This window comes from Panthera tigris, chromosome B1, assembly GCF_018350195.1.
Source record: "Panthera tigris isolate Pti1 chromosome B1, P.tigris_Pti1_mat1.1, whole genome shotgun sequence".
NCBI classification, from domain to species: Eukaryota; Metazoa; Chordata; class Mammalia; order Carnivora; family Felidae; genus Panthera; species Panthera tigris.
In genome coordinates this window covers 147,061,989-147,079,253 of record NC_056663.1, presented here as the reverse complement: position 1 = coordinate 147,079,253, position 17,265 = coordinate 147,061,989, and the positions used below count along the sequence as shown (strand labels likewise).

Sequence of the window (17,265 nt, the reverse complement as noted above, 5' to 3'; positions counted from 1 at the left end):
CCTGCTCCGAGGACCCTCCCGCCCCAGCGCCCTCGCCCCGTCCTCGCCTCCCTCCGCCCCGGAGCGCTCACCCACCCAGGCGGCAAAGTTGTGACTACTTGGGCGCGGGTGGCTCGCGCCCCGCTCGATCCGCGCCGCGAGCCGACAACTTCCCGCGGCTCGGCCCCGCCGCGCCCCGGGCCCGCGCCTGCGGGGATCCCGCGGGGCCCCCAGCCTCCGGTCCCGGCGGCGCGCCGGGCAGCGCTTCGGTGGCGGCGGCGGCTGTGGTGGCAGCGAAGGCGGCGGCGGCGGCAGCGGCCGCTGCAGCCCCACACTCCGCCGCCAACCTGGAGGAGCGACGGAAGGCGGACCCCAGGAGGTGAGCGCCCGGCCGGGGCAGCGGCGGGGAGGGTCGGCCGATCCCCCGCCTCGCGGCGCAGGCGGCGGCGGCAGCGGGCGCAGGGGCGGCGGGCCCAGGGGCCGGTCCCGGAGGGCGCGCGGGCGGCCTCGGCGCACTCGGGGGGGAGGGAGAAAGAGGTCAGTTGCGGGCCGGGCATCCCCTGGGCTGGGCGCCCGCGGAGTATGGAGGCTGCTTCCGCGGCAAAGTACTTTTTTGTGTGTTTGTTGTTTCCTTCTTAGCGTTTAGAGGAGCACTTTGAGAAGTCCTATATCTCCCCCAGTGTAGAGCCCCCTGCGCGTAGCCAGGCGTTGTTGCCCGGACTGTGGGGCCAGCGTACGCGGCGGGCTGGGCTCCGGCGCAGTGACACGTGTGTTCCTGTGAGCTTGGGTGGTCCCAGTGTGGCCGGGCACCTGCTGGAGGGGGAAACGTCCCCAAACCCACCAATGGGGGAGTCTTGGGGGGACTCTTGGTACCCCACTTGACTGCCCGCTCCGGGACGGAGCGTGCACATCTCTCCCTGGCACACCGAAAGCGGGGGGTGAGTCAGGCAGATTCTCTGCAAGTGGCACACACACAATTATTTGCAATGGATTTGGAAAGGGGAGGCCGAGGTTAAAGTGGGATTTCTCTTGGCCGGCGACAGTGGAGCTCTTCCTCAGGTACTGGGCAGCATGTGCGTCTTGGCAAGGAGGGGTGATTTCTTTTTTCTTAAGTGCATTTTACCCAGCCTTTGCCAGTCCGTTAATAACAGTCACCAGAGAAAGGCAGGAGTTGGGAACTACATTCAGCAAACTGCAGCAAGCACCACAAGTTCTTAAAGAAAACAAAAGAACAACAACAACAACAACAGCAAGAAAACCAAACAAAAACCACAACAAGCCCTGACCTTGACTTAAAAGATGGAGAAGGAAGCCATTCTGCCTCTGTTCTACCATCGTAAAGCATTCCCCCCCCCCCCCCAGTTCCTTGTAAAACTTCTGTTTTTTCCATCCTTCATTCCTTCTCAAGGCCTTATCTTCTCAGCATGATTACCCGCAGCAAGCTCTCTTCAGTCTTGGCAATGAAGAACAGTTAACCACTTTGGTCTACCCTCATCGCTGCCTTTCCCATTTCACTTCAGTGTTGGAGAAAGTTGCTCCTAATGGGAAATCATGAACACTGGGCTGTACTAAACGCATATTGTCTTAAATCCTGGAACAGTTCCTTTCCTGAGAGACACTGCATTGTGCAGTATTTCTCTTTTATTCTTGTATCTGGGACTTGGACTTAGAATACTACCTGAACTAAAGTGAACATTGCCCACTAGGGTTTTATTTATTTATTTTTTTTTCCATTTTGATTTGAATGGCTTCTTCCGAGCATTTAAACCAGTATGCAGTAGTGCCTTATAACTAATGTAATGTCTTTTGAAAAGGTTTCTAAGAAGTCTCCTTGTATCTATCACATTAGCATTTAAATAATTTTCAATATCATTATGGAACTTAGATTGAGGTTATTAGCATAACTTCATTCAGAGGAAGCAGTTCTGCTTATTTGTCTATAGTTTTAATAACTGAGAAAAAACTTTTACTTTCATTTTAAAGTTAAATACAGTGATAGGATTCTGTTCTCTTTATATGAAATCTGGAAGTTGAATTGTTTTAACTTTATCTCAGAATATCTAAGATAACACAAAAACTCCCACATAAATGGATAGAAAGAGGAAGGTAGTATTCTTACGAACAGTTGAGATACAGGACATTTGTAAGAATGGGGGTGGGAGGGATAAGATTGGATGTTTGGATAGTTCCAGGCATATCTACCTTTAAGAAAAAAGAAAACTAAAAAAATCCCTCCCCCAGCATTTTCTATGAGTGTTTTCTTTCTGTATCATTTAATGTTTTGAGGTCATTCTGGAGATTTACTAACATATATAAGGCACCTTAGCCAATGAGATTGACAGAATATACTAAGTTTATAATGATGTATCTCTTTTAGTTCATTTTCTCAACAGAAAATAACTAAATCTTTGTTAGTGTTACTATTCTAGTTTTTTAAATGATTAGAATAAATTTGGAGTTTACAATAATGTGTAAAAAGAATACAGGGAATCATTTAGAGAAAAAAATATGATAGAAATCGGGTAAACTTTGGGACAACTGCCAGGATGGTCTGGTGGTAATTTCATTTTTCACTGAGCTCTGGCAAGTGCAATTTTGAGGTTCTGATCCTTTGTTCTGATAATAAGAAAGATAGTCTGGCCGTAGCTTGCATAGTAAAGAAAAACACAACACTTAAGGAAAGGAAATACACATTAGCTGGTGAATCATGTAGATAATCATGTTTCTTTGCTTGCCTCTGAGGGCGCTGCAGTCCATGAGGACTCCTATTGTTAGGGGAGAGCGTCCTGAGAGAATTCACTGCTCCTTAAGTGAGTGTGGCAATAGACAACATCCGCTTGTTTCTTGGAGTTTCATTGTGTTCACTTTTAATAATTTGCATAAAATCTGTGACGGGGTTGATAATAAGACTGGGAATGGAAAGAACCAACTGAGAAGAGAAGGATATAATGATGTGAAAGTTTCTAAGTACTTTTTCCTTGATTGCTAAGTGGAAAGAATCAGGGTACCTGATTTGACAGGACAAAGGAAGCTCTGAGGAGAACACATATCTCAGTTCTCACTGTTGATGCAGTTTCTGAGGCCAACATATGATTTAGGAAATTTATCTGTTTTGGGGAAGTTATTTAGCAAAATGGATAGTATAGTGTAGGAACATCCAGGAAGTTAGTAAGTCTTTACAAAACTAGGTCTTGCTACTTTCAGGATTTTTTTTTTTTCATAATGCAGGAATTTTAAGGGAAGGGAAAAATAATGTTTCTTTCATATAAGGTCAGGGGTAAGTTGTATTCCAAATGTGTTTTGCTTCTCCTGGTATCTCCATATTTAATATGTTTGTGTCACAGAATAGAAAATATGCTACTGTCCTTCTAATATAACAAGAATATTTTATATCCCTGTGGTGCCTGCCTTAGTTATTTTTCCAGTAGTGGAGGTGGGTTTTCCTAACCTCCCCTTTTCCTCATTTATTTTGTCTTATGCACATTTACACACACACACACACACACACACACACACACACACACAGACATACTACTCATTTGTAGAGGTGGATGATTTTATTTTACCTAAACCCATATGTATGACTGTCATAATGACTTTGTGGCACTGACTTTGTTACATGGCTCTAGTCTCAGCAGTACAATGGCATTTTAAACAAGGCATCAAAAGGTCAGGCGACCAGGAATGGAGATGGATTCATTTACCTGCTGTGGTAAAGGAGAAATAAAACTTTTTTCCTGGTCTTTTCATGATGTTCACAATTTTATTCCTTAATGATAAAGTCTTACTTGCCTTTGAATCAAGCCATATATGTATATATGTATATGTGTATATTCAATATATACCTATATATATATATATTCAATTTATACATCCAATATATATCTGTATATATGTGTATGTTCAATCTATATCTATGTATCTATATATTCAAAAAAAGATAGAGGTAGAAATAGTCATGGTGAAACCATGTATATCTGCAGTTGTTTTCATGAGCCAAAACATCATCTTACTATTCTTCCCTGCAAATTAAATAGATGAAAGGAATTATTATGCTCATTGAAAAAACAAGGAAATTACACTCTGTATGCTTTTCTTTCTTTCTTTCTTTCTTTCTTTCTTTCTTTCTTTCTTTCTTTCTTTCTTTCTTTCTTTTTTTTTTTTTTTTTGTATGCTCTTCTTAACCTAAATGGAAAATTATTGGTGGAGTGGGGATGAACCTTTTCTCTTTGAACTAGCGATACCTATGTATTGAATGACTGTCATCAAATGAATGAATGTTGTTTTAGTCACAGCTGAAGATACTAAAGCAGAGAAATGTTTATCCTGGTTTGAAGGGATGGTTCCAGTCCCTGTTAGTGATTCCGCTCCGCAGCAGTGCCCATTTGCCTCAACTTCATCTCCTCTCCATTGGTTCCAGGGGGCATTTCACTGGTGAAGAGGGTTCAGTTTGCGTGTAGCAATTTGAGCTCTGGTTTTTAAGAGCTAACTTCTGTTTTTCATGGAGAGTGCATACAGAAAGAAGTTACATGAAATTTGGATGCTAAAGGAAATAAATAACCACAAACATATATATTTTTTATCTTGTGGATTATTGTGTAGAAAAAGGCTATCCTTGAATTTTTGTATTTGAAAAAATATGTAAATAAAACTTGTAGTAGTATATTTTGGGGGGATTTAAAAAATCAAGATTAATAAAAATACAAAATGAGAAAGGAATATATTTTCTGTTTAAAAAGATTGTTTTTTTAATGTTTAAGAGAGAGAGAGAGAGAGCAGGGGAGGGGCAGAGAGAGAGCGAGAGACACAGAACTCGAAGTGGGCTTCAGGCTCTGTGTTGTCAGCACAGAGCCCGACGCAGGGCTTAACTCACAAACTGTGAGATCATGACCTGAGCTGAAGTCGGACACTTAACCGACTGAGCCACCCAGGTGCCCCAGAATATATTGTCTTTAAAACTGATATTATGTTCTATGAGTGAGGCAACCAAAAAAGTTCTTCATGATATCTTGTATAAGAAGTCATTGGTTTCTTTTCTTTTACTGGAAGTATATTTATTGATTGATAATGTCCATTATAATATTTGCAAATAAGTAAACTTGTGGGATCTGGACTTCTGTGTTAGTTAATTCTAGCTTTGGCCTGGAGACTAGTGTTCACTGATGGGGTCCAGTACTAGCTTCATCTATTTGGAACTCCTATAGTTGGCATATTCTTCAGCAAAAAAGCTCTAAGCAAGCAAAATAAAGGGTTAAAAAAAAAAGACATATATTGAAGAAGATTCACTTTACTCATAGGTGATCTCTCAGAATCTGTTTACTTTGAATTCATGTACAGTTCTAACATGACTGATTATAGCATTTCTAATCCCATAGCAAACACTGAATTACAAATTAGAAGATAGGAATGGTCTGATATCGGCAGCTACATGGATAACATTGAAAAGTGCCAGGGGACAGCTTGGGAGTAAAGGAAGAGACAGACCAAATACTAAAAGCAGATGTAAGAATTACAGCAAACACAGTGGTTAAGGGCTAGTTAGGTGTACGATCCCCATCTGTCTATCTGTCTATCTATCTGAAGATTTTATGGAAATATAAAATGTATAAAGTATGCATGTCATTGAGATATAAGTAAACAGCTTGGTCATTTACCTAAGTGAACACACCAAGACCAAGATATAGAACACTGTTAGCAGCCAGGAGCCCCCTTTTCCTCCCCCAAGCCGTTATTTCCCCACAAAGATAACTTCTCTCCTGACTTCTGAGATTATACGCTATTTTTATCTATTATTGAACTTTCTACCAGAATGTATGTTGTGTAACTTTGTGTCTGACTTCTTTTGCTCAGCATTATGGTTGTGCGATTCATTCATGTTTTGTGTGTAGCTGCAGTTCATTTAGTCTCATTGTTCTGCAGTATTCTGCATTATGAGAACGCCACAATTTAGTTATCATTTTGTTCTTGATGGATATTTGGGTTGTTTCTTGTTTTTGGCTATAACACATAGTGCTGCTACGAACATTCTCACATATGTCTTTTGGTAAACATGTGGGAATAATAGATTGTGCCTTCCTTCAAAAGTGGCACCAGTTGACACTGGCATCTTGTAAGTGTTTCGGCATCCTTACAAACCGCTGGTATTATCTCTTTTATTTTAATCATTTAGGTGGATGTAAAGTTGTATCACATTGTGGTTTTAATTTGCATTTCCCAAGTATCTTTTGTTCCTTGTTCCTTTTCGTATGTTTATTGGCTATAGTCTTTTATGTAAAGCTTGTTCAGGTTTATTGCTCATGGAGTTTTTGTCCAGTATGTTATCCTAAGTAAGAGAGATTTTAATACCTGGGAAGTAAACTTCTTTTATTTGGTTTAGAAAACTCAGATAACCATGCACACACTTATTCACCAGTGTTTCCATATAATAAAATAAACGCGTGAAGATATTAACAACACTTTCAGCTTGTAAACGTCATAGTCTGGATCTGTGAAACCCTGTCCTTAAAAAAAACAACAACCGAAAAACACAACTTTAACACAGTGCTCATGAACATGCAGGACTTGTCTTCAATGCTTAACATAAGTATTGCCCAGTGACCAATAGAGATATGCACTTGGAAGATACGGGCTAGAGACCCAGCTCTCTTACTTGCTAGTTATTTGATTTCGGAAATTGAAAAAATTATCTTTCTTTTTTCTTTCAATGACAAATGATTGTAAAACCTAGCTCACAGAGGTGTTATGAGGGACAAGTGAAGTGACCATTATGAAACCTTGCTCAGAACTGTAAAGGACTATACATATGTTAGTTATTATTGTTGTTGTTGTTCTGTTCTACAACATTCCTTATTCTTGAGTTGAATTGTGCCAGCGCTGAGAACAGTTCCTGACATATTAATAAATATTTGTTGGCTGAGTGAATGAACAACACTTTTAAGTATCTTTCTTGAGCTGTTCTTCCGAGTGATCCAAACTCAAGAAACATTTTTTCTCTAGGACTTTTATTTTTTATTGCTAAAGCTGAATTGGGAAAAGGGTTTATTAAATATCAACTTGAAAAATTGAGTCTAATAGCTAGCAGTTTGAGATCACCCGTTTCACTGCATCACTCATATCAACTTTATGTCCCCAAGTAACACACACAGCACCTGGAGAACCCTTGAAAATGATTATGGTGCTCTTCACCCCATGGGTGATCCCCAAAAGCTTACACACGGAATATTTTTAGCTTCTGTAATTAGAATCCTAGCCAACAAATTTCCAGATTTAAAATATTGTCATGGCGTCTCCAGTGCTGATACCTTGGAAACCATATTTCATGAAAAACTGAATGTTTAAAGATGAGTAATAGCTAAAAACTGGAGCTTGTGGAGAGCCTTTCCAGCTTAATATGGACAAGGCATTTCTCACATATGTCGATTATAATATCAAAAGCAAACTTGCAGCCTATACCTGGTAAACATTTGTGGTAAAGCAACAATTCTTAATTCTTCGAAAGGTCTGATTCTCAAGTACTGTTTGACTGTGATTTCTGTTTTCTTCATCTGAAAAGAGGGTTAGGCCAAATATTTATTTCTAAATTACATAGAATTAAACTTTGTATGACTTTTGTTTTCAAGAATTATAAGGTAAGTAATAGTATGTATCCCCTTGCAAAATCAGGCTTGCAGCAGAAGGAATTTGGATGTTGATGTGGAAATTTAATTAGATTTTCTAACCCAAAGACTGATTTTCTTTTCTTTTTTATTGTAGTTGAGTTTTTGTTGTTTTTCTTTTGAGAGCTGGTGGTGGTCTTGACTGGTTGGCTCTTATCACTGAAGTGTATCTGTTTTGTGGCACTCAGAGTACTGAGTACGTAACATACTCCTTCAGAATAACGTAAGTCGGTCTGCATTTTTGAGGACGTTTACATTTCAGGCAGCATCCCTCATATGTGCTTGACCCGAATGTGGTTGCTTTCGGGTGATTTAGTGGAAAATGGAATCATCTGGTGCAGTAGACACCTTTTGTTTTCTGTTACAGACATAATGCTATGGAAATTGAAATAAATACTAAGGGTAATTATGGTGAGCCTTGTGAAACTACTGTTTTAAAAATAGTGGATTTCAGAAAACATCTTCTGTTTTGGGTGATTTCACTCCTGTGAGAAGTTAAACTGGGTCGTTATAAAACAAAAGCATCCAGGCATGTCTGTGTTAAATGCTGGAAGCAAGGCTCCTCCCTTTGGTGTCTCCTCGGCACATGAGACTTTTAAAAAGCCTTGGTGCTAGGCCTGGACTTAGGGAAGAACAACTATTTAAGGAATAGGATCATGACAATAATATCTAAACTTCTATCCCATGGGCATGGGGTTAGCTCTTCCATTTCTCATGCTCTTCAGCTTGGAAATCTGTTATCTTTATGGCCCGTTGGGAATATTTATAATGTCTTTAATACAAACCAGGTTTTTGTACCTTCTACCCTTGAATGATCATGAATGAAGTTCTGGAAGCCTTATTTGGTGAAACATGTTTGTTTGGAGGGAGGACTCAGTGAAATCATCAGTGAGACTGGAGGTTGAGTGGACCTTGAGTGTTGATGGCTGCACTCCTGAGACCCTCCCCGTGTGTGCTGCATGTTGACTGCAGCTGCGGCAAGACCTCACAGTAGAGCTGCTTCAGAAATTCCTTCATTCCTTTGACCTCGAGAGACTAGGTCTTTCGGAATGCGTGATGAGCACTCATGATGTTAGCAGAGTAGGGCCTCATGGTAGGAGATTGCTGAAGTACTGATTACAATCGCCTTCAGAAAATTGCTGAGCGTTAACACATTAAGCAGAAGCACACAGCTCACACGTTTGCACTTTTTACAAGTTGGGCTCCTTTGCCAGGGAAAAGAAAGAAGGCAGATAGGAAATGTCTTAAAAGATTTAGATAAATGGGATCAGATAATTTCCCTTGAAAAATACGTTAAGAAATGAAACAAAACACTCATCCAAAAATATCAGAAGAAAATACGGTTCAGCACTCACATGTTTTTACTGCCAAAACTCTAGGCAGTGAAGTCTACATTTTAAACGATCACTTTATTGCTTATTGTTCTGCACTGCCCTTTGTTTCACTGGTGTGCATGTGGTCCTACACTGTATGCTTCCTCACTCTGCGAACTGGGTCAGAATATCTTTTGTGGTCCTCACAGTGGCTAGCATATTTATTTTTATTATTATTATTTTTATTTGTTTTCAGAGAGAGAGAGAGAAAGAGAGAGAGAGAGAGAGAGAGAGAGAGAAAGGATGAGTGGGGGAGGGGTAGAAAGTGAGGAAGAGAGAATCCCAAGCAGGCTCCGTGCTGTCGGTGCAGAGCCCAGTGCGGGGCTCCAGCTCAGCAACCATGAGATCATGACCTGAGCTGAAACCTGGAGTTTGACACCTAATCGACTGAGTCACCCAGACACCCTGGCAAGCATATTTTATAGTGAAAATGCTTATTTTTATGGAATGATAGTCACTTAAAAAATCTGGACAAACCAATCAGAGACACCCAGTCATCATACCCAGCTTTATCTAAACTCTATTTCTTCTAGAGATATTCCTCCAGTAAGTAGCCGTGATCACTACTGTCATGTCTTTCAACTATTTCTTGTGAAATTTGTTGTCATGAAGTTTGGAATCCAATATTTTGGGGACAAAACTTTATTGTTAGGGTTTGTGATGTGTTATATAGTTCCTTGGAAAAATTATTTAACCTTTCTATTTAAATATGACTATATTTCATCTGTTCTCTGAATTGGACACAGTTTTATTTAATATTTGCTTGAGATTAAAAGTGAGTTGTTATTGATGAGGATGTGGAGAAAGGGAAACCCTCTTGCAATGTTGGTGGGAATGCAAACTGGTGCAGCCACTCTGGAAAACAGTATGGAGGTTCCTTAAAAAGTTAAAAATAGAACTGTCCTATCATCCAGCAATTGCACCACTACGTATTTACCCAAAGAATACAAAAATACTAATTCAAAGGAATACATACACCCCAATGTTTATAGCAGCATTATCTACAATAGCCCAGTTATGGAAATAGCCCAAATATCCATCAACTGGTGAATGGATGAAGAAGATATGATGGAATATTACTCAGCAGTAAAAAAGAATGAAATCTAGCCATTTGCAATGACATAGATGGAGCCAGAGAGTATTATGCTAAGTGAAATAAGTCAGAGAAAGAAAAGTACCACATGATATTACTCATATGTGAAATTTAGGAAACTAAAAAAATGGTCACAGGGGAAAAAAAGAGAGGCAAATGAAGAAACATCCTCATAACCATGGAGAACAAACTGATGGTTACCAGAGGAGAGAAGCATGGGAGGATGGGTTAAACAGGTGGTGGGGATTAAGGAGTGCACTTGGGACGAGCACCAGGTGTCCTATGGAAGTGGCAAATCACTACATTGTACACCTGAAACTAATATTACACTGTATGTTAACTAACTGGAATTTAACTAAAAACTTAAGAAAAAATCAAAGTGAGCTGTTGGTCCTTAATTTTTTTTTTAATTTTTAATTTTTATAATTGTAGGGTCACATGAAGCTGCAAAAATACAGTACAGTTTTTACGTAGCCTTCCTCCAGTTTCCCCCAAAGAATACTGCTCTTAAGGTTTTTAAAAAGGCATTTACTTAAAAAGATTTATAAGGAATTGCAATTTTTATGCCTTCTCTGAAGAATAGATACTAGGTATTGTAAAAAATGCAGAATTAGACACATCTAGTGTTCTCTGGGTTTCAGTTGCAAAGGTGTTCCTGTGGTTGGCAAGGGTGAAGAGTCCTTCGTTTATTCACTTCTGTGAATTTGGTGGTTGCCTCATCCAAATAATTTTTTAATATTGATCGTATTTAACTGCAACTTTTAAATCCAGATGTTCTCACACAATCTCTGGAAGATATAACATAAATATAAATGAGGGAAAATAGAAGTCTTTTATGGTACTAGTATCAGGGCTCCACGATAATATTGGAATTATGGAAAGGTGAGAGAATATCATTGTACTGTCTATATAGCTATATGTTAGGTGTATATTTTCCTTATAATATATGTGCCTTACAATATATGCAAATGCACAATATATTGCAACATCTTAGGATGGATGTTTTATTTATTATATATATTATTTCTAGTGAATGTTCTCAGTATGTTTCACTGTTCTTTATATTCACAAATATTACATCTGAATGCATATTTGAGTTCAGTTATAACCTTTTAATAGGGATCTTCTAATGCTGTTATGTCTCTGTTCATCCATGTGTCTGAACCTTATGCAGTTTTACCTAGAATGTTCCCTCGGAGGTTAGGTCTTGCAGAGACAGACATAACTGGGGAAGGTGTAGAGAAATGCGCTACATATCATAAGAATAGAGGAGTGTCTTTCAGAGAACAGACAGAAATCTGTTTGAATGCTTATGATCTTCAGAGTGAAGTCTGAAAGGAGACCTCACCTACACCTAATGTCATGAACACTTTACCCCAAATCCAAGAACACCAGAACTAGGAGGGCCATTTACAACTTCAAGAAGTAAGTTTAGCATAAATTAGTTTAAATTTATGTAGCGGGTATTTAATGTGAGTGCTTTTTCACTCCAAGAGGAGAAAAAGGCTTTTTAAGAGGATACGTTCCAGGACAAATCTTTGGGTAGATTAAGTATTCCTACAATTTAAAGGAGCATGAATGTTTTTGGTATACAGACCCTTTTGGATGGTATTCTCTACTCTCTCATAGCATTTTGCTCATGTCACTTACCATTTTGTAGAATAATTTCTTGTTCTTTGATGTCACTGAATATTGGTTGGGAGGATTGTGGGTTTGACCTCATGAGATGTTTCCTGTAAAGTTGACCTGCCTTGGCATGTCTTATCTCAGCTCTGGACCTTGACGCGAAGGCACTAGTATAAGGGCATTGTTACACATGAGGTTATTAAAACATGATCAGATCATTGAGACCTTATAAAATTTCCCTGAATCAAGACCACACCTTGCTGCTGATAAAATGAAATTGGATGTTATTTTTGAATTGAAACCAGCGCCTTTGGTTCTGGACTCATTTGGGATAATTCCACTAATCTGAAATAGTTTGCTTTCCCAATTAAATGAGGTTTTTAATTTTACTAAAATTATTTTGTGCAGGTTTAAAAATCATTGTGTTAGAGAACTTTCTTAGCTGTAATACTATACTTACAAATTAAATACAGTTTGGAAAGTTCAATGCCACAACTTTTGGCTTCTGTTATGGAAGGACTGTAGTATATGGGCTTGAATAATAGTGTATTTATAGAAAAACCAGAAAAAAAAAACCCAACAACAGAATACAACAGGCTAGAGCATGTGGCCCAGGCTTCAAGCAATTTGCTGCTTGAGCTGGGAACTGGTGGAAGAACATCCAGTTCTGTAGAGACAGTGAGGGATTCATTTCTAAGGTAGGTGTCCAGCCATGGGATCTACAGAAGTCTGATGACTTGGGAGCTACGGGTGGGGGGTGCGGGGGAGTGTTAATACCTGAAGCACGGGCAGTAGGTACCATGAGTTGTAGAGTCTGTGGAATCAAAGAAGAGGAAATAATATTTTAAGGAGACTGTTCCTGGGAAATTGTGAATCTGTCTGCTTAAATTGCGGGAGTGGTCTATTTATCTACTGTCATTGGAGTATATTCACTTTAACTGAATTTTCTGATAACTGAAGCTTACCTATTTAAGTATCAAAACTAAAATTGTCTTAAAATATGTTTCTGATGTACATTATTCCAAAATAAATTGCACTTGTCACCTTTCTTAACAACACGTTGAATAGAATTTCCCCTTTTGCTCCTTTCTCCTGGTTGTCATTATGCAACTTAGCAATGTTCTTAGGGCTGGAGATTTGTGAAGCTGTTGCTCCTACATCAGGCATTCCGCTACTGTTGTGTTTTCTACACTGTTTTTGCGTATCTTTATGTTGTAAAGAGGGTGTCTCAGCTGTGCCTGCACAGGGCTTAAAGGTCTGGCTGTTTTCTTACATGGTGGGCAGTGATCCCCAAGGGATCTATTTTCATAAGGAAATGCAGAGGCTTGGCCCGGAAGTGGGGGAGAGGGAGAGTGGAAGGTATTAGGCTGTCTGCTCCCTTGCCATGCCCCAGGGAGGAGATCTTAGCCATAATGGGAGGCAGGCTGTGAGACAAAGCTGAGGTAGGGCCAGAGGTGAGCTATGAGAGAGGGCTGCTTCCGGGTGCAGGGGGTGGGGGGCGAGTGTGGCTCTGGGGTGATGGAGCCTGAGGCGATGGTCGTGTGCATCAGTGACTTGAACGTTTAGAGCATGTGGAGACCAGGAGAAAACGTCCTGGGTGGGAAAGTGGGATTCTGAAGTAGTCTTTGGCCATCAGTGAAAAGCCGGAGTCCATGGGCATGAAGGACAGGTGATGGGCATGGCTGACAAGACCCCAGGAGTGACGGGGTGCGGGGGTGGGGTTGCGGTTTGAGAAGACGTTGAGAGGCGGCAGTCAGCCATGGCTCCTGAGGCTTCTTCACCGAGTGGAAACTCCCATCGAAGTTGATTTTGAGCCCGCACTGTCAGGGTTTCGCCGAGCTGGTTGTGAGCATGGACTCTGGAGCCACAATGCCTGGGCTGGAGCCCCTTGTGCACTGCGTCTCAGCCTAGGTTCTCCCGGGAGCACTTTCTGATGGCTCAGCAAGTTTCCTGGGGCTTGTGCGGAGGGGTGGTCCCCGCCAGGCCGCGAAGGAAGCCGGACTGGGCAGAGGGGCGTGTGCAGGTGCCATTCCGTAGCAGGTGCCATTACCCAGGCGTCCGTCGGCGGCTCCCAGCAGGCTCTGGAGCCCGGAAGGTGCTTCAGAGCTCGTCCACCCTGAGCCCAGGGAGCCCACGCCGCCCAGGCAGGAGACGTGGGCCGTCCTGCGGCAGGGGCGTGACCATGGGTCAGGTGGCTCTCTGCTTCTAAGACCATTTCCGAGCAAGACCGAGCCGAGCATGGCGAGTACCGTTCCGGCCCGGCCCAGGCAGCACCCCAGTCCTGAAGGGGAGATGTGGGCCGTGTGCCCAACACTCACAGACGCTGTGCCTCATGCCTCCGGCCACCCCGGGCTTCCAGTTCTTCAGCAGACCCTACCTTATTTTCTTCCTGGGGTTTAAGTAAGTTAACATAAGTGAAATACTCAGAAGCGTCTGCAGCAGGTAGTAAGTATGATTCAGCTGTTAGTTATTATGTTCACACCTAACTTCATCAGCTCTACCCTTCCCTTATAATACGGTTCTTTTAATTCACTACGAGTTTGCGGGCAGGCTGACGCTCATTAATTTGTATCTGATTTTCTTTGCAAGAGAAAACATGTGACAGTGTCTTAGTACGAAATCATTCAAGGTACTATATGTCTTAGTAGCATTTGCACTTTTAGTTTTTTACCAGAAGATGCAAAAGGAAGAATCAATGCTGTTGGAATTTGAAGGATTTGGCCGTATAGTGAGTGAAATTTTGGGGCAGGTATGTGTGGTGTTCTTAGCCTCCCTCAAAGTAACTTCTGTAAGGATCCTCTGAGTTTACAGGGAGTGAACCCTCTGCTGAGCTGACCTGGGGAATGGTTCACGAAAAGCATTTCATGACCAAGTGATAGCGTCCACCTGAGAAGGTCCCAGGAGTCTAGGTATTTGTCTTTCCTGTCACTCTGGTACTAGAGCTAAACATTGCAACATACAATCAATAAATACAACATTGCCACTTAATTAAATTGCTTCATTTCTTAAACACTTCAGAATCATTCTTTTTACTATTTCAGCATTTAAATTCTATAAATATAGCGCAGATCACCTGGAGTGTTTTAGAAATTTGGTTTAGATTCAAAGTAATGTTCTCATGGAGGCTCAGTCTCTGCCAATTCATTTCTTATTCACTTGGGGACATGTCTAATTCCTTTGGAGAGTTTTTTTTATCTCCTTCATATTCATGTGGATGGGAAACATTTAATTTGAAATGACTCCCCCCCCCCCATGTGGCAATTGTATCATATTGTTTATTTTTAAGAAACTATCTGATGGTCCTGCTAACATTAAAGCAGAGATAAGATGTATGCCCGAAAATACTTCTTTAAGCGTATGATGTGTCTGTTTCTTCTGTTTGTACCAGTAGCCCATTATTGGCACCCCCTAATAAAGCCTGTAGAGCAGAGGAAGAAAGGCTATGACTCCTCCTTTGAAATAATTTTTTTAAGGAAGGCCTTCTTTGGATCCATTTTCCTCTTCAGTTTTAAGTTGCTTGTGGATATTCTTTTCGTCTAAATGACGAAAACAATTTATCTTCTTTTAAAGGATGAGAAACAATTTTTCTACATATTTATTATATAATGATCTGTGGAAGATGAAGATTATATCACATATTTGGTAAATATCAACCTGAGTCAATGAGAAATTTTCTTAGCTGTTTTGGCATTAATCTGTTTGGAGTTGAGCAGTCTATTGTGGGTTCCTTGCAGAATTCCACAGTTACTTTTGTTTATGTGAGGCAGGAGCCCGATGGAGATCATCTCGCTAAAGCAACCAGTGTTTTGTTTCCTCGCTATTGAGATTAGGAATGTAGAGCACATTAAAGATTTCACTTCCACATTGGGGGGTGGGGTGTTTGGAAGGCGAATATGGATAAAAGATTGAAGGTTAACTAATAGATGTGTAAAAGGTATTAATGTTTAAAGTGGTAAAAACTCATCTTGTAAACAAACCCTTTCTAAAAGCAATGATGACTTTTAAAATTGTGCATTTTGAGATTAAAATACATAACCCTCTTTTTAGAGAAATGTTGATGAGCTTGATCTAATGGGAAACAAGTCCCATATCCAAGAAGATTATGTCAGCACAGCTTTTAATTCTCAAAAACATGAAATTATGATTTTGTATATATGATCTTTCACTGTGTCAGAGATATGAAGTAAAAAAATAATATTTGGGACAAAATTATTTATTGTCTCCAAAATGGACGTAGGTGTGGATGAGTTCTACTCTTGTAGGTTTAATTCCAAACTGACTACAGTTACTGTGTGGTCACTTTGCAGAGCATGGCCTGCTCATGACTGTTTAAAAACCACTTACTGCCTCCCTCTTTTTTTTTTTTTTTAATGGATGCAGGTGGGTTTTTATGTGGGTTTTAGTTATATTCTGGTGAAGAAAAAATCTCAATCTTGGGTCACTGTTGTGAATTTTAAAGTGAAAAACTACAAACCAGAACATATTCTAGATAAGGAGGAAAATGGTCTAACCAAAATGATTTTTTTAAATAATTTTCTTAATGTTTATTTATTGATTTTTGAGAGACTTGTAGAAGGTGAACAGGGGAGGGGTAGGGGGTGGGGAGAGAATCCCAAGCAGGCTCCATGCTGTCAGTGCAGAGCCCCATGCTCTGAGATCATGACCTGAGCCGAAATCAAGAGTCAGATGCTTAACAGACTGAGCCACTCAGCTGCCCCAAAATCATTTTATGTTTAAATAGAATAGCTTATTAATTTCATTTAGAGCATTCAACAAGGTTAATCAATTCTTAGATTGTTTATCTAAATTTATATACGTAGTGTAACGCAGCCATGGATACCTAAACAAATATGCATCCTTAAACGATAACTAACACAGTAGAAGTACATTGCACTAGATTTTAATTGCTCTCATAATTTTATAGATGAAATTGTTAGTAAATTCACTGTTTATTATATTACTTAAATCAAAGTCAGAAGAGGAAGGATACCTAATAAGCACGTCACTGTAAATTTTGCGAAACCACATTATGAGAATTTACATTTCTCTGAAAATTAAGGACTAGTTTTTTACTTAGAGGACACTCAAAGGTTGACCGAAAGGAAAGGAACGTTCCATACGGGTGTTGGTTGTTTGGTCTAATGGTCTAAATGAAATGGAAAAAGAAGCATCGTCTTGTACTCAATTTCCAACAGTAAGCCTGGTGAGTTCACTTTAAGTGCGGTTTGCTGAAAATTGATGATGATTTTTAGCACTTAGCTTATCTCCAAAGCACTTTCCAAATGTTGAATAATTAATTGTCACAACCCCCGTGTGGGGGTAGAATAGCAAGCATGTCTTTCTGTTTACCAGGAAACCATTATGGCAGAGTCTGGAAATGTTGGTTTTTATTTTTAGAGGTTTTTGTGCTTTCCGAGGTGACCAGCTTTTTAAATGCTGTCCTGGTTTCCAGTCACAGGGTCATGGGAGAAGTTACCAAGGATGCTGAATACTTGAAAACTTTCTCTTCTAATTATTTCCCTATAGATTTCACTTTTCA

The 17,265-nt window shown here is 40.3% G+C and overlaps 1 protein-coding gene across 1 annotated transcript in view; it reads left to right on the top strand.

Annotated features, from left to right (window-relative positions):
* The first annotated feature begins 301 nt into the window (after positions 1-301).
* SLC4A4 (solute carrier family 4 member 4) overlaps positions 302-17,265 on the top strand; it is a 356,758-nt gene continuing 339,794 nt past the window's right edge. Inside the window, exon 1 of the mRNA XM_042984402.1 lies at positions 302-358. The gene's annotated coding sequence lies outside the window, so the exon portion shown is untranslated. The remainder of the gene's footprint in view (positions 359-17,265) is intronic.